The sequence below is a fragment of the Sarcophilus harrisii genome, chromosome 2 (assembly GCF_902635505.1).
Source record: "Sarcophilus harrisii chromosome 2, mSarHar1.11, whole genome shotgun sequence".
Classification (NCBI taxonomy): Eukaryota; Metazoa; Chordata; class Mammalia; order Dasyuromorphia; family Dasyuridae; genus Sarcophilus; species Sarcophilus harrisii.
In genome coordinates, this window is record NC_045427.1 from 109,048,373 (window position 1) to 109,067,622 (window position 19,250).

Sequence of the window (19,250 nt, forward strand, 5' to 3'; positions counted from 1 at the left end):
AACACAGTGCCTTGCACATAGCAAGTACTTAAAAAAGCTTGTCGATCAACTTCATTCCTACCTTTCTTCAAAGTTCAACTCAAAAGATTACCTGAAAAAAAGACCTTTCCTGATTTCCCTAGTTACTTGTTTCTTCCCTCTCAATTAACTTTGTTTTTTATTATGGACATACTTCGGTATATATTTAAATACATATCTGTTGTTTCCTAAACAGTATGTAAAGTCCTTGAGGAGAGGGACCATTTTATTTTTCTTGTATTGGCAAGAACTGCACAATGCCTGGCACAGGATAAATAATTAATAAATGCTTAGTGATTAGCTGATTAACAGATCAGAAAAGAAACAAGAAAATGTTGGATATGGTGAACACTGAATACCAAAAAAAGAAACTATGTTTAATAGACAAAAAACCCTTCATTTTTAATGTGTTAATCATTCCTGAATCACTGTCTACATATAGTGAATTTTTTTAGAATAAACATCAAAATTTTTTAAAAGCTGAAAAAATAAAAACGAGAAAAAGATGTAGTAGGCAAAAAAAAAATCCAAGTTGCTTTATTAAAGTAAATTATTGATGCCAAAAAATGGAATGTAACAGAAAATGATAACATTGCAATAATTTCATATAAAAGTTTAACTGGCATAAATCAATTGCCATAACAAGAAGATGAAGGGGCCTAAAATAGATGTAGTCAGTAAATAGTTATTGTCAAATTGAGAGATAACGGCAGCCAATAGCAAAACTAATGTATAGAATGAGAGATCATTGGGAAAATTATATAATATATGGCAGAAGATTATGAGCAGTTATCACACCATAAAAAAAGCAGGAATTGGGATGTAAAACAGTTTTTTTTTAAACCTTACCTTGGGCTTGGAAATAATTTAAGAAAAGATACTCTTTCCTTTTTTTGGAGATGGAGGACTACAGATGTGGGATACTGAATATGTTGTCAGATATGATTGCTACATTGGTTAGTTGTGTTGAAAATCTTTTTTTCCCTCTTTTAAAATTCCTATTATAAGAGTTGGCTTTCTGGGTAAGAGGGATATATATGAAAATCCACATAACATAAAAAAAGGATCCATAAATATAACATTAAAAAAAATAAAGTTCAGTGAGATGCAAAGTCATTTTGAGAATACTGAAGGAAAGAGAAGAGCAACATACCAATGAAAGATGAAAAGATCAGCAAAAATTTTTTATCATAAACTCAGACTCTAACATCACAGTCCTAGGTGGGATCAGAGAAGAGGTAGAAACACTAAATAGAACACATATGGGAAAAAAAGCTGGACTAAATTAAATGTACAAGGAGAAAGTCTATGCTCAATTCTAAGGGCACAAGGAGAGTGATTCTGTTATTTATTTGAAAGGGGAAGATAGCAAAAGGGTGGGGAGGAAAAAAGCTTCATTAGTCCTTATTACTATAAAAAAAAGTTAACTTAGGGAATATGAGCAATTATTAGATGCCAACCTGTATGTGTGTGTGTGTGTGTGTGTGTGTGTGTGTGTGTGCATGCACGTGGGGCCACAATAAAGACCACATTTTTACTATAACTGACTGAAAGATAGTCTATTTTTTTAAATATGAAAAAGCATTTGACTCAGTAGAACAAAATGCTATCTTTAAAAACAGTGTTTCTTATGATTATATCAAAATTATACAAGATTCCCTTAAATATTTTACAGACATCATCTACTATAACAACTTTCTGATTAATACCATAGGGGAAACTTTGTGACATGGGCATATATGCTTATCAAAGGTAGTCACTTCTGTTATAGAAAAAATCCAATATACCTTTTAAGTAAAAACTGGATTTCCTACAATGGAAAGGTCATCCAAATACTGCATTTTGCAGATGACATTGTGCTGATTGTCTTAATCTTTAGAATACTGCAGATGAGTTTAATACTCACTAAAAAACAAAAAGATTCAACCTATTCTTAGGCAATGCTTATCATTTATATTCTGATACTCAATTTGATGGCAAATCTATGCAACTCTTCTAACTTAAATAGCTTAAAATCTAGCTTAAATACTTAACAATGAAATGAAAAGACATAATGGGGGTATAATGAACTTAGAAAATCTCAAAATTGTTTTTTTACAAAAAAAAAAAAAAGGCTCATTTTTTCCCCCTTCAAATGATTTTTATTTGTTATGAATTCAAGGTCCTTCATTATTTTGGATAACTTCCTCTAAATATTCTCTAGTTTATCAATATCCTTTTTAAATAATAGCTTTTTATTTTCAAAATACATGCAAAGATAGTTTTCAACATTTGCCCTTAGAGGCAGCGAGGTGGCGCAATGGATAGAGCACCATCTCTGAAGTCAGGAGGACCCGAGTTCAAATGTGACCTTAGACACTTAACACTTCCTAGCTGTGTGACTCTGGGCATATCACTTAAGCCCAATTGCCTCAGCAAAATGCAAAAATAAAAGATAAAAATAAAAATTCGCCCTTGCAAAACCTTATGTTCCAAATTTTTCTTCCTCTCTTCCTCCTATCCCCTCCCCTAGACAGTGAGTAATCCAATATAGGTTAAATATGTGCAATTCTTCTAAACATATTTCTACATTTATCATGCTATACAAGAAAAATCAGAAAAAAAATGAAGGCTCATCTTTTTAATGGATATCATTAAGACTTTTTAATAATGGATATCCTATCCTCTCTGAAAAACTAAAACAGCGTATCATCCACAGGGCAACAGTGAGATTCATGATGGGGGTGAGTAGGTTGTGATACATTACAAAGAATCATAAAACAAAGCAGAATATAGTATGAATGCTGGCAAAGAAACATGAAAGGATATGGCTAGTTATGGAGTAAAAGTGGTAGATAACCTATAGACTGTCCATATGCTCCTTTGATATCCTTATGACATCAAGAAGGCTTTTCACATATTAGATTGACCTTATGTGACTGACTTTGGGTCAACATTCAAGAGTCAATAAGCAGAATGGGTGAACATGATAAGTAAAAGGCTGGGACAGATGAAGACAAGATGGAGAAGTTTTTTCCTTTCTTTCTGAAGGCTATAACGGCAATCTTCTGATAGCTACCTTTTCATAAAGATAGTGACTTTCATAAATCTAGAGGGTTTTTGAAACCTTTATTAGCTTACTTAAGCCACTCCAGTGAATTGATAATTAGTACATATATCTAGGGCAGGCACTTCCTATAGAGAATGAGATAGGACATCCTCATTGCACAGGAGGAAAAGAACAGGCTGATTGCAAATGGGAAACTGGATAATATCATTAACCTCTTCAAAATACAACCCACAAGAAAATCACATCTTTTTTATATGAGTGTTCTACATTTGGTGCTGCATGTTCAAGAATCTTGGAACATCATTACAATTTTGATAATTGTATTTCAAAAGAACTGGTTTCCTTTATAATTCTAAGTATTTTATTTTATACATTTAAATATAGTATTCTGAGAAGGGGCCACAGGAGCTCATGACAACATTAAAATCCCGTGACCTAAAAGAACTCTCCTAAAACTTCAGGTAGATCCTAATAGAAGATCAATGAGAAGACATGGGCAAGAATGGTGAGGGAGAGATATAGTTCTCCACTGATGGAAAGAATACCCAAATTGATGATATCACTGAAATTGTGAAGCATCTCTATTCTCATTTTCCTATAATCTGCAAAGAGAAATAGAATGAATAGTTTCTATCCTGGCTTAACTGCAACATGACACTTCCTTCTTGATTATCTCAGCAACGATCCATTCTTCGCAAACTCTAAACAGGGAAAGCTCATTCATTTAAGAATTAATTACCTTGATATTATAAAGATGCTTTCTCACTTTCTCAATCATAAATCACATATTATAAATCACAAATTTAGAGGTGGAAAGCACTTCAGAATCTGTCTAGTTCAACCTACTTACTTTATAGTTGAAGTAGCTAAGATTCAAAGATGTTAAATGACTTATTCAAAAGCATATAATAAGTGGCAAAGCTAGGATTTAAACCCATGCTCATTACTCTCAATCAAGCTCTCTTTTCACTAAGTCATTCTGCCTGTCTTTTAATTTAGGAAGCTCATGGTACATATTATTACATCTTGAACATAGTCTGTGTAAAGCGTCCTCATTTTCATAGGATGCAACAAACTCGAGATAAGTCCTAGTTCCACTTTTATTGTTATATTTTCTTTAAACTTTCTGAAATAGAAATACATTGATTTCAAGCATCTAAATAGCCTGAGAAGGTCTCCAGACTTTCATGCAGATTGGTAGTATTATCCATATAAATAAGTTCCAAGAGGTCAGGGACTTTGTTTTGCCTAAATTCCTAGGCCTAGCCCAAGGTCTTAGGTTTTCACAATCACCTCAATCTACTGTTCTGAAAAAAAATTTTTTTTATTCCAATTACATGTAAAAATCATTTTTTATTATTTATTTTTGTAAGATTTTGAGTTCCAAATTTTTCTACCTTCTCCAAGACAGCAAGCAACCTGATATAGGCTATACATGTTCAATTACATTAAGCATATTTCCATATTAGTCATGCTATGAAAAAAGAATTTTAAAAAAGTAAAAGCAACAAGAAAAAACAAATTTAAAAAACTAAAAATAATATGCTTCAATCTGTATTCAGAATCCATAGTTCTTTCTTTGGATATGGAAGGCATTTTTCACCACAAGTCTTTTGGAATTGTCTTGGATCACTGTATTGCTGAGGAAGAACCAAGTCAATCATAATTGATAATTACAAAATCTTGCTATTACTGTATATAATGTTCTTCTGGGTCTGCTCACTTCACTCAGCATCAGTTCATTTAAGTCTTTCCAAGCTTTTCTGGAATCAGCCTGCTCATCATTTTTTATAGAACAATAATATTGCATTACATTCATATACAACTTCTTCAGCCATTTCCCATCTGATGGACATCTACTCAATTTCCAATTGTTTGTTGCCATAAAAAATAGTTACTCTAATTATTTTTGTACATGTGAGTCCTTTTTCTTTTTTTTTTTTAAAAATGATTTCTTTGAGATATAGACCTAATAATAGTATTGTAGCACATTTTTATAGCCCTTTAGGCCTAGATCCAAATTGTTTTCCAGAACTGCTGGATCAGTTCACAATTCCAACAACAGTGTATTAGTGTTCCTGTTTTTCCATATTCCCTTCAACATTTATCATTTTCTTTTATTATTAAAGCTTTAAATTTTCAAATTACATGTTAAGATGTTTTTCAATATTCGCCCTTGCAAAACTTTGTTTTCCAAATATTTTTTCCCTCCCTTTTCCCCACTCCCTCCCTGATGGCAAGTAATCCAATTTATAACATTTTCTTTTTGGCATTTTAGCCAATCTGATAGATGTGATGTGGCACCTCAGAGCTGTTTTAATCTGAGTTTCTCTAATCAATAATGAATTAGAGCATTTTTTCATATGACTATAAATAGTTTTAATTTCATTTGAAAATTGTTCATATCCTTTAACCATTTATCAATTGGACAAAAACATTGCTAACAATGAAACTCCATAAAGAAGGATCCCAAAGCATACTAGACTTTAGACTCTAATTCTGACTAATTCTAATAAATATCACCTCCAGAAAAAAGTATAATCCTTGTGTCATAAGATTCCATCATAAGATATCATGGATATCATTAATACTTAAAATTTTAAGATAAAATCTCTCATTTCTTGGGAATTCACTGAAAGGTGAAATACCTTAGTTTAAGTTCCATTTCTTGCTTGGACATGTCACATTCATAGGTAATGCTGTTTTGTTAACAAAGACAACATTGGTAAGGAAAGCATTCTAGGGATCAGGCTAAAAGGCTAAGCTGGAAAAAATGAGATGGAGTGGATGAGTTTTGGATCTGACAGCAGAAAGTCCACTGGGTTCAACTCCCAGCACTGTCACTCGATATTTCTGTGATTCTGGACAAGTGTCTTCACATCACTATTTCTTCTTCTGTAAGGTTAGGTTTGTTCCTAATGAATTCCTCTGAAGATATACAATTGGAAAAAAGGGCACATAGCTCATAGCTATGGAGCAACCAGAGTAGCAGAAACACCTGGTTGTTTCAAAGTCCTTCAAAGTTAACTAGTTCATGTCTACCAATCTGAAACATAAACTGTTCTTTGGAGGATGGAATTTTGGGAGAATGGTATGATGATCTGGATTTCTTGAGATTAAAGTTTATACTCTGGTCCAATGGTTCTAAAACTTTCTTAAGATCCCTAAAACCAAAGGGGTCTCTAGACCCTTTTACAATTTTAAAAACTGTACTCATGAAGAGCTTTGGTTTATAGCTAATGGCAATATATTAGAACTTAAAATGTCTTAATATTATGGTGGAAATGGTTTTGGCCTTGCAGACCACAGATTGAGAACTGCTTTAGTCAGAGAAAACTGCTCTATTTGTAAGAACATAAAGCAATTAGTAATTAAAATTTATCATCATTAAATGAACATTTTTAGCAAGAACAAACACTTCAAGCATATGAGTGAAGTCTAAATCCATTGTAACAGGGATCAAAGATATAGATGGAAGATGTATATCAATTATGGAAAGGAAGAGAGAAGTCATCTAGTTTTTGTTCTCTGTAATGTTAGTATCTCACATAAATCATCTGTCTTGACCACATTTAATCAATAGCCTTTCTGACAAAGTTCAACAGGGAAAAAAAGGAAATTACTTAAAATAATTACAGAATGTAAACAATATTGAGGAGTCTTTCTACCGAGTCATGTAAAATAATTAGATGAATATAACTATAAAATACTTTTTGCAGAAATGGTAAGACCTACATAACTGAAAATACATTTCTTTTAGAAGGGTTAAGCTAAAATAAAACTAACAACACTGTATTACTTAAATTACATTATACTTTGAGACATATCATTCAAACAATTTAGTAAATACTTTATAGATCTAGAAAAAATGACAATAAAATTCAGTCAAAGGAAAAACAGATGTAAAATCTCAATGAATAAATGGTGGGGGAAAAAAAGGGCCTAACATCAAGTTTTATTAAAAAGTGATCATCAAGACATTATGGCACTGGTTTAAATAAAAAAAAAATCAATAGAACAGAAGCAAACAAATCTAGTATTCTATAAAACCGAAGAACCCAATAGCCAGGTTAAGGTTGACATTCAATAAAATGTCTGGGAAAACTGGAAACACTTCTGCAGAAATTAGGCTTATTCACACCATATACTATAATAAGCTCCAAATGAATACAATGACATAAAAAATTAAGAGAGGTAGGGAATAAATACATTTCACAAATAGGGAAGATTTCTTGACCAAACAAAAGATAGCAAGGATAATAAATAATAAAATGAACAATTTTGATTATATCAAGTTGAGAAGTTTTCTCACAAACATAAATGAATGAAATTGAAATTAGAAGGAAAAAAACTGAGAAACAAAAATCTTTGTAGCAAGTTTATCTGATAAATCAAAATTTAAAACTGGAAATATTGAGAGCTGATTATTATTTTTAAAAAAGTCATCCTTTAAGAGACAAACTATCAAGCTATGAATAGGCAATTCTCAAAAGAAAAGCAAGGATACCAAAAACTGTAAATCAACAATATTAAGAAAAATGCAATTTTAAAACTGAGAATCTACTTCACATTCATCAAATTAGGAAAGATGACAAAAAACCCCAGTAATTGTTGGAGGGACTTGGGAGGACAGGCATAAAACTATGTTGTTGGTAGAGCTGTGAATTGGTTGAGCCCTTTTTAATAGCAATCCCAACTAAGCATAAATTTCAAAAAAGGGAGAAAAAACATGTACAAAAATGTTCATAGTCACACTTGTTACAGTAAATAAATGGAAATGACAGGATTATTCATCAACTAGGAAATGGCTAATCAAGTATGGTGAATGTAATGGAATATTATCTAATAAGGAATTATGAAAAAGATGTATCAAAAGAAACTGGGAAGATTTAGTGTGGATAGAGGAAAATGAGCAGAATCAGAACAATTTATGTAATAACTACAATGTTATAAATGTTATAAAGAAAAGTAACTTTTGAAAGATGAGAAATCATCAATGCAATGATCAACCACAAATCCAAGGAATCAATGATGAAGCATACCAGTCACAGAGACTCAGGGAGAAGAATGATGCATCTGTTTTTCAGAAATGGTTAATGTAGAAATTTATTTGTTACAATTTTTCATTTGGGAGATTAGGTAGAGAGTTGTTTATTGAAAAGAAATAATTTTTTTAAAAGAAAAACAACTTTAAAAGACTTGAGAGCTATGTCCAAATACAACTTCAGAAGATGGATAATGAAATGACTTTCTCATGATAGAGAAGGGATAAACTAGAGGTGCAGAGGAAGATCTACATTTTTGGACCTGGTCAATGTATGGCTTTGTTTTACTTGACTATACTTCTACAGTTGACACCCATGAAAAACTCCACACCCTGACACCCTGATTCACTCCACAAACTAGGGTTCTCCTTCCCAAACTACCCTGCATCTGTTCTCTTTATATTTATTCTCTTTTCTCACCCCAGATATACACACACCTGTGTGTATATGTATGATTGTGTGTGCAGCAGGATGACTATGAAAATATCTTTAGAAGAATTGCACATGTTCAACCTTTTAAAAAGTGTTCTCAGTTTCCTTGTAGGCAATAAACAAAGAAGGCAGAGAATGAAAACAAACACCATGTTTCTTCTGCTTTATATTCAAAGTTGGATTTCCCTAAATCAAGTCAACAAATTGATTGCTAAGAAGCTAGAAAATCGGTATTTATTTTTATTAGTGTTACTTTCCATAGGAAACTTCTTGTTTGGCCAGAACCCTAGATGTTCTCGAAATATCCTGAAATCTCCCTTCTTCTCTCCTCTGTTTCGCTCTGTTCTTTCTTCCTCTTTTCTTATTTTTTCTCTCCTTTCCCCTCTTTTCTTTCTCGACTATTCTATACTATTTCTATTATTAATTTCATTTTCTCCTATGAATGCAATTATGATCTTTATGCTGATAATCCTCCATGTTAAGCCTTCAATCTCATATCTCCAACTACCTATCATCATCTCAAACTAGATATCCTATAGGTATTTTCAACTCAACATGCTCAAAATTTAACTCATTATCTTTGTCCCCACACCTCCTAACTTACTGTTAGTTAAACGACAACCTATTATTGTCAAGCATACCATCATTTCCCAGTAACTAAGGCTTATAACCTAGGTCTTATCTACCTATTTTCTACCCACTTATTCCATCCATATTGCATGCAATATTTTTTGAAAAATCCTATCAAATTCACCTTCATAACATTGCTCACATATTCTCCCTTCTCTGTTCTACGACATCCATAAAAATGTAGAACATCATAGGGTTAAAGACAGATTTCTGGTGTACTCTCTATTATAGAAGTCACTCCAAGTTGATTTTATCCATCAATCTTTGGGTTTGGATATTCAGCTAGTTCCTGAATTCACTTAACTATATTGTGATCTATCCCACACATCAGCCTCTTAATAAGCATTTTTGATATGTCATAATTGCTAACACAGGGAATACAAAGAAAGGGTAAAACACAGTCCTAGCCCTCAAAGAATTAACCTTTTAATGGGAGAGGCTGCCAACTTTGTACACTTCAAATATACACAGAGAAAATGAAAGGCAATCTTAGAAGGAAAGCACTAGTAAAAGGGGTTATGAGTAGAAGGTGAGAAAGACCTCCTAAAGAAAGTAGAATTTAAGTTGGGTCTTGAAGAAAGCCAGAGAAGCCAGGGAACAGAGGTGGGGAAAGAAAGGAAGTATATTCCCAGGCATGGGGGAACAGCCAGTGAAAAAGTAGAAAAATGAAATGTCAGGTGTGAAGAAGTTCAAGATCATTGGATTGCAGATAACATAGAAAGGAGTAAGAATACTAGAATAGTTGTAAGGGGCCAGTTTGTTAAAGGCTTTTAAAAGCCAAATGGTGGATTTTATATTCAATCCTTGGGACAACAGAGAGTCATTGGAGTTTACTGGATGAGACTGGGGCTGACATGGTCAGATTTGTACTTTAGGAAGATCACTTTGGCAACTGAGTGGAGGATAGATTAGAATGGAAAAAGACTTGATTCAGGGAGGGTAACCAAAGGACTAATGAGCTAATCCATATATGAAGTGGTGAGTTCTGAACCAGAGTAGCAGTGAGAGTAAAGAGAATGGGTAGTATATGAGAGATATTGTGACAGACATAAGAAGACTAAGCAACAGAGTGTAAAGAGAAAGTTCATTTTCACTTTCCAGAGAAAAACAGAAGCAGAAGGGAGTATCAAGTGAAGGGTCAAGAATAACACCTTGATTGTGATCCTGGGTGCCCTCAGTATTAATGGGGAAGCAAATTCCCAAGGGAGTTTGTGATAATGAGTTTTGTTTTAAACAACATGTTATCTTTGAGATGCCTAAAGATTATCCAGCTTGAGGTGATATGAGACCAAAGGATAGGAAGAGTTTAGGACTAGATAAATAGATCTGACAACAACATACAAAGAAATGATAATTGAACCCAGAGTAGCTGATGAGATCACCAAGGAGACAGAATGGAGATCAAAGAAAGATGGACCAGGATAGATTGTCAAAGGATATTTACCATTAAAGGAGCTGACATGGAAGATGTTTCAGCAAAGGACACTGATTCTGGAGCAGTCAGATTGGTAGGAGAAGAACTGGGAGAAAACAGGGTCCAAAAAACTAGAAAGGAGAGAGTATACAGGAGGAGAGAATGACAGTGTCAAAGACTAGAAAAAGATGAAGATTTAGAAAAAGACATTAGATTTGGCAATTAAAAAGTCATTGGTAACTTTGGAAAGACCACTTTCAGTTGAAAACAGACCACTCAGTTTCTGCAAGTCTGCTGAGAGTTCTTCCTTTTAGGGTTGACTCTAGCACTCTCAATTTTGAAATTATAAAAATCTAACTTTTTATCAGAAATGCAGAAATTTCCAGAGGTTACCTGGGCATAGTTATTCAAGAATCCAGCCTTCTATCGCTTATTAGGGAATCCCTAGGGAAGGAATTCCTAGACTTAGAATTGGGCATGTGCCCATATTTTCTTTTAAAGAAAACTTTCTTCTAAAGAAGTTTAGAATTGAGTGATAAGAGAAGGTGAGTATATGGCTTCATCTAAGAATTTATCTATGAAAGGAAGATAATTGATGATGATGGGCAGATAAAATAAGTCTTTTCATTTTTAGAATGGAAAACTTGGGAGCAGATTGTATCAAAAGAAAACCACCAGAAGATAGGGAGAAATTTCAGATTGGTGACAGAATGGGGATGGTAGAGACAATTTGCTAAAGAATACAAGACACAATGGGATCACTTCTGCATATAGAGGAATTTATCTTTACTAAGAGAAAGACCATCTCCTTATTTGAGTAGAAATGAAAGATAAGTCAGTAGGGTGAATGTCTGAATGATGTAAAATGAGGAGGAGGAAAAGGGAAGTCTTAGAAAATGATCTTAATAGTGAAATGAGCAAAGTCCTTAGTCAAGGGTGAAGAAGGGGAATTGATGGAATCTTGAAAAGGTTTAAAATAGCCATTATGGTAAATGTGATGATGAATTGATTAGGGAGATATAAAAAAAATTGTCCTTCTGAAATGAAGGCCTATATGGGGAGTGTGAAAACTGGAATAGAAACAGGACTGGTACTGTAGTGGGTGTTGCCCTCCTAATGTGCTCATCTACCTATTGTGGTAGTTAGTCAGCAGTTGTTGTTGATGGTGATGAAGAAAGTGGAATCCTTCTCCATCTTGGTTTCTTCTCTCAATTATGGCTGAAGGGACTGAGTTGGAAGTAGGTCTAGTGCTTTGGGGATACAGTGGCTCCTGGCCTCCAGTTGCAAATAAAGTGCCAGTGAATTGTCCTCCATCAAAGAGGTTTTTTATTCATGGGATCCTTGTAGATGGAACAAGAAATGGTTTACAGAGTCTTGAAGAGATAAAATTACAAATGGTACCAGAGATAAATTCTCAGTAACAATCATAACATCAGTGGAGTGATGTGCCAACTAAAGAACAGAGAAACCTAGAGACAGGGGGAACAAAAGAAGTGTGAAGGCCAAATTGGAGTAAGACAGTGTGATTCACATTCAGGACCAAGGATAGAGCAGGCCAAGGGGAGAGGGCTCAGAGAGAGTAAGGGGATGGTATCCCCCAAAGTCTCTGATGGCCTTTTAGTATAAGAATTGCCAACTGCCCCCAATACATATCTCCTAATCACACAAACATATGGACATAGTCCTTCCCTATACCTGTGTTCCTCAAATAAGAACTCAGGTTCTTGTTTTGCCTTCCATGTACTTTTCCCACATTCTCTCTTTCTACTAATGGTGTGTGTGTGTGTGTGTGTGTGTATGTAAACATTATAAAACTTTGTTCTTCACTTCATTGTTTTGAACTATGTGACTTAATCATATTAGTCTGATAGAGTGTATACATCAGTGTGATTCATGAGGGGAGGTGGACTGACAGAGTACCCTTGAAGCTTGGGTGGGTTTTTCTAAAGATTTGAGGGGAGATCTGGGGTGATCACAGTGCTATACAAAAAAATTCTACCTTTGTGTCCAAAACACCTTTACACTTCAATATGTACTATTTACCAAACATGTTAAGGCTGGCTCTAAATTTCTTAGTTTTGCTAGAGATAAACTAAAAGTTTATCTGTTTATAGTATAATTCTTTATTATACTAGTAAATATATAGTAGTAATTCTTTATAAACTGATTTTTAAAATGATAACCTACATAAATATTTAGTCCCTCTCACTTCTACATATCTGTTTTTTGCTTCATCCACTGATTTTAAAAACATGTTTCTGGAAATTAAAAAACACTTTTTTTTTTTTTTTTTTTTTAGCATTGCCAAGAAAAAAATGAACAGCAGCTTAGGAAATAGAGAAATCTAGGCCATAAACATTATAATGTGTTAGTTTTGCTGAACTTTGTTAAATAACTAGTGGTTTAAGTTTAAAGGAATTGTACCAACGATTAGTGTAGAACTCTGATCCCATCTGGAATGTCTCACTATAAAATACATAATAATAAGGTTATTATTAGGCAAAAAATAGTATTATCCCTAAATTTATACTCAAACACTTGACAAGAAAGAAATTAGATATTATAATCTACAAAAAGAATTTTTACCTAACCAATTTTGAGAAAAAAAATCTATTTTAAACCGTGGATCTTTATGTTTAAATGAATTTTTAAACATTAAGATTCAATAAAGAGGGAAAGAAAAGTTCCTTTAAAAAGAGCAAATGATAGGATAAGAATAGGCTTATATTCTATGTACTAGAAGATTGCCAGAGCAAAGAAATAAAGATTAACATTTTTGTGGCCTTAAAAAATGAAAAATTTTGGATTATATTAATTTTTTTCCCTCAAAGTAAACTTTAAATACTTCAGCAATATTACAGCTTCTCTGGTATAGTTTCTATCGCTAATGATAAAATGATATGTCCTAAATTCACTCCATATTTTTGTTATTATCTCTGGAAACCTGAAATTTACCTAGACTATGGAACTTTGATTTTGGAGCTGACTTTTAAATTGACCTTTTCAATTAAGCTGACTTCATTTAATTTTATTTCATTTAAGGCACTCCTCATGGCCACTCCTCGTGGCACCCTCTCATGGCCACCCCTTGTGGCCCCTTCTCGTGACACTCCTTGTGGCCCCTTCTCATGACACTACTTGTGTATGATGTTTAAAGAGAGTATTCTCTGTATTTTTTTTAAAACAACTTAAGTACTTAGCCAGTACCAAATAGTTTTGATGACTGCTGCTTTATAATACAGTTTTTGGTCTGGCCCAGTTAGGCCACCTTCATTGGTAATCTTTTTCATTAATTCCCTTGAAATTTTGTAATGGTGATAATGGGGAGTAATGGTGATGGAGTAATATTTGGAGTAATGGTGATAATGGGGAAACTTGTTTCACCCCTGATTTTAGTGGAAATGTTTCTAGTTTGTCCCCATTACATATGATGCTTGTTGGTTTTAAATAGATGCTATTGATTATTTTAAGGAAAATACAATTTGTTCTTATACTCTCTAGTGTTTTTTAATAGAAATGGGTATTGGGTTTTATTAAATGCTTTTTCTGCATCTATTGAGATAATCATAAGATTTCTGTAAGTCTGGTTATTAACAGAGTCAACTATGCTCATAGTTTTCCTTATATTGAACCAGCCCTGAATTTCTGATACAAATTCTACTTTGTCATAGTGTATTATCCTGGGGAAAATTTTTCTGTAATGTCTTTACTAATATTTTATTTAAGATTTTTGCATCAATATTTATTAGAGAAATTGGTCTATAATTTTCTTTCTCTCTTTTTGCCTTATCTGATTTAGGTATCAGTACCATATCTGTGTCATAAAAGTAATTTGGTAGGTATCCTTCTTTCTCTATATTTTCAAATAGTTTACATAGCATTAGAATTAATTGTTCTTTAAATGTTTGTTAGAATTTACATGTAAATCCATCTGGGTGAGGAGATTTTTTTTCTTAGGGAGGTGATTAATAGCTTATTCTATTTCCTTTTCTAAAATGGGAGTATTTAAATTATTTATTTCCTCTTCAATTATCCTGTGCAATCTATAGTTTTGTAGGTATTCTTTGGTTTCACTTAGATCACCAAATTTATTGACATATAGTTGGATAAAATAATTCCTAATTATTACTCTAATTTCCTCTTCAGTGCTTCCAGTCTACCCTCCACCTGTGTTTTATGGGACAGTTCATCCCATTCACATTCACAATTAAAATAACTAATTCTATATTACCTGCCATCTTATTTACCCCAAGTTATGCTTTTCTCTTTCTTTTTCCACTTCCCTCCTCCCCAGGATTTTGCTATTGACCACCATCTTCATTAAACAGCCCTTCCCTTTTATAGCCCTCCCCCTTTCTTGTATCTTTCCCCTACTACTTCTGTTTTCCTTAGTTCTCCCTTTTCATTTTTTAAGACTAGCAATTTTATTTTCTTCTTTTCTTTTTCTAAACAAATTAACTAAAGGTTTATTTATTTTATTGGATTTTTCATAAAACTAACTCTTATTTTTGTTTATTAATTTAATAGTTTTCTTAATTTAAATTTTATTAATCCCCCTTCCATTTTCAGAATTTCAAATTTGGTATTTAATTGAGGGTTTTTAATTTGTTCTTTTCTCTAAGTGAAAACCAATTCATTGATTTTCTTTCCATTATATATAGAAATATAAAATTTCCCCTAATAATCATTTTGGATGCATTCCACAAATTTTGGTATGTTTTCTCATTATTGTCATTCTCTTGGATGAAGTTATTGAATGTGTTTATGATTTGTTTTTTTCATTCATTCATCCTTTAGGATTAGCTTATTTAGTTTCCAATTAATTTTTGGTCAATTTTCCCCAGGCTTTTATTGCATGTGGTTTTTATTGTATCATAATCTGAAAAAAGTACATTTACTATTTCTGCTTTTCTAAATTTGATTTTGACCTTTTTATGTCCTAATACATGATCAATTTTTGTATAGATTCCATGAACCACCAAGAAAATACTAAACTCCTTTCTGTCTCCATTCAATTTTCTCCAAAAATCACCAAGAAAACAAATTGTGATTCAATTTATCTAGTTCTGAGAGAGCAAGTTTGAGATCCCCCACTGGTTTAGTTTTGTGCTCTATTTCTTCTTGCAGGTTTCTTACTTTCTCTTTTAGGAATTTGGATGCTATATCACTTGGTGCATATGTTTAGTATTGATATTGCGTCATTATCTATAATACCCTTTAGCAAGATATAGTTTTCTTCCTTATCTCTTTTAATTAGATCTATTTTTGCTTTTGCATGATCTGAGATTAGGATTACTACCCTTGCTTTTGCTACTTCACTTGAAGCATAATAGATTCTGCTCCAGCCTTTTACTTTTACTCTGCATGTATCATTTTGCTTTAAATGTGTTTCTTGTAAACAACATATAGGATTTTGACTTTTAAATCCAGTCAGCTCTACACTTCCACTTTATGGGAGAGTTCATCCCATTCACATTCATAGTTAAAACAACTAATTCTGTATTTCCTGTCATCCTATTTACTCCAAGTTATGCTTTTTTCTTCCTTTTCCCCTTTCCTCCTCTCCAGTATTGTGCTCTTGATTACCACCTCTCTTACACAGGTCTCACCCTTTATAGCCCTCCCCCTTTTTTATACCCTTCCCCTACTACTTCTATTTTCCTTTCTATTAGTCTCCCCCTTTTCTTTCCCCTTTCACCTCCCACTTCTTGCTAAGGTGAGACAAGTTTCTCTCTGAAACCCAATATATCTGCTATTTTCCTTCTGAGCAAAGTCTGATGAGAGTAAGATTCGCACAAAGATCACCTCCCCTCTCCTTTCCCTCAATTATAATAGGTCTTCTTTGCCTCTTCATTGAATGCAGTTCCCTCATTTTACCTACATTTTTCTTTTTTCCAGTACATTCCTCTTTCCAGCTCTAGTTTGTTTTTCATATTATCACAATAATATCAAATTATACCCACATGCTCTAAGTATATTCTTAGAGTTATAGTTCTCAAGAGCTATTTGCTTTTTACCTTTTTAATGCTTCTCTTGAGTTCTGTATTTGGAGATCAAATTTTTTGTTCAACTTTGGTCTTTTCATCAAAATAAATGAAATTTACTTGTATCATTACTTCTGCAGCTTCCTCCCTCAAAGATAATGCTCAATTTAGCTGATAGTTTATTCTTGATTGTAATCCAAGTTCCTTTTCCTTTTGGAATATGAAATTCCAGGCCCTTGGATCCTTTAAATTGCAAGCTGCTAGGTCCTGGACAATTCTGTTATGGCTCTTCAATATTTAAATTATTTTTTCTGGCTGCCTGCAATATTTTTATTTGATCTGATAGCTCTGAAATTTTGCTATGGTATTCCTTGGAGTTTTCATTTTGGCGTCTCAGTAGATGATTGGTGAACTCTTTCAATGGCTACTTTACCCTCTGGTTCTAGGACATCAAGGTAGTTTCCCTTGAAAATGCCTAAAAGATGATATCCAGGCTTTTTTTTTTTTTTTTTTTTCATCATGGGTTTCAGAATGTCTAATAATCCATGGATTGTCTTTCCTAGATCTATTTTCTATGTCAGTTGTTTTCTAATGAAGGATTTCACATTTTTTTGTATTTTGTTTGTTTTATTTGACAGATTCTTGAACTCTTGAGTCATTCACTTTTATTTCTTCAGTTCTAACTTTTAGTGCAATATTTTCTTTAGTTGCCTTTTTTAGCTCCTTTTATATTTAGCCAATTGAATTTTTAAATAAGTTGTTTTGTTCAATGAATTTTTTTTCCATTTCACATATTCTGTTTTCCAATGGATTGGTTATATATATATAATAAGGAATTATACATTTTTCCATTTCCTCAAATTTCTTTTGTAGGGAGTTATATGCTTTCCCCATATTTATTTTTAAAGAAATTTTCTTCAGACAATGTTTTTCCTTTTTCATACCTTTTTTCAAAGATCTCATTTCTTTTCCCCATTTTTCCTCTAGCTCTCTTTTAAGGTACTTTCTGAAATCTGCCAAGAAAGCCTTGTGAAATGGGAACCAGCTCATATGGGGATTAATTATGGGGTTACATCTGGATTTGATTTGCCTTTAGGAGCCTCAAGATTTAACATTTGTTCTCTCCATAAAAGCCGTCTATGATCCGAGTTATTTTCACTTTTTGGCTCATTTTTATGGGTTGAGATCTGCTCTTAAAGCGAAGGGGTGACAGTCACTTTAATCTGCCCTGAGGCAGTTCTGCTGGCTGAATTGCAGTTCTGTTGGCTGAACTGTGGTGCTGGGAAATCATGCCCAGTTTCCTTGTTCTTCTGAGGATCACTTTTGTATTTGCTTTTGGGACATTTTACCACTAATCTGCTAATCCACTTGCTTGCAACCAAGACAGAATAGCCTAAGAACTTCTTCCCTGGTGTGCAGATGCCTCAACTCTCTGGCTCCTCACCCCAGGTCCTCTCCTAGGCTCCCTATGCTGCAGTCTGGGCTTGGCAGACTGTCCCCCTGTCTGATTAAAACAGACCTGTTCTAAAGTTCTTCCAAAGTATTTTCTTCTGGCAATGTGTTGTACTCTAAATATTTATGGGTACCATCGGTCTAAAACAACTTAGAGACTTAATTCTATTGGTTTTAGAGAAGATGGGAGAGGGTCAGATAAAAGTTATTTCTACTCTCCACCATCTTGGCTCTACCTCCTAAAAGTCTCATTTCTAAAATATATAAAGAATTGACTGAAATTTATAAGAATTTAAGCTATTCTCCAATTAAGAAGTGGCCAAAGTATATGAACAGACAATTTTCAAATGAAGAAGTTAAAAACATTTCTAGTCATATGAAATGGTGCTCTAAATCACTGTTGATCAGAGAAATGCAAATTAAGACAACTCTGAGGTACCACTACATATCACTCATATTTGCTAAAATGACAGGAAGAGATAATGATTAATGTTGCAGGTTATGTGGGAAAACTGGGACACTAATAAATTGTTGGAGGATTTGTGAACTGATTCAACCATTCTGGAGAGCAATTTCAAACTATACTCAAAGGGCTATGAATCTGTGGATACCCATTGGTCCAGCAGCATTTCTACTGGGCTGGTATCCTAAAGAGATGGCAAAAGACGGAAAGGGACCCACATGTGCAAAAACGATTGTGGCAGTACTTTGAGTGGATATTCATTAATTGGAGAATGAGTTATGATATATGAATGTTATGGAATATTATTGTTGTAGAATAAATGATCAGCAGGATGATTTCAGAGAGGCCTGGAGAGACTTACATGAACTGATGCTAAGTGAAATGAACAGAACCAGGAAAACATTATACATGGCAATAGCAAGATCATACAATGATAAATTGTGATGGACATGCCTCTTGTCAACAATGAGATGAGTCAGGCCAATTCCAATGGTCTTGTGATGAAGAAAGCCATCTGCACCAGGAGAGTACAGTGAATGTGAACCACAATATAGTACTTTCTCTCTTTCTGTTGTTGTTTGCTTGCATTTTTCTTTATCATTTTTTCTTTTTTTTAACCTGATTTTTTGTGCAGCATGATATTTGTGGAAATATATGTGGAAGAATTGCACATTTTTAATATATATTGGATCATTTGCCATTTGGGGAGGAGGTGGGGAAAGGGAGGGGGAATTAGAGTGCAAGATTTTGTAGGGGTTAATGT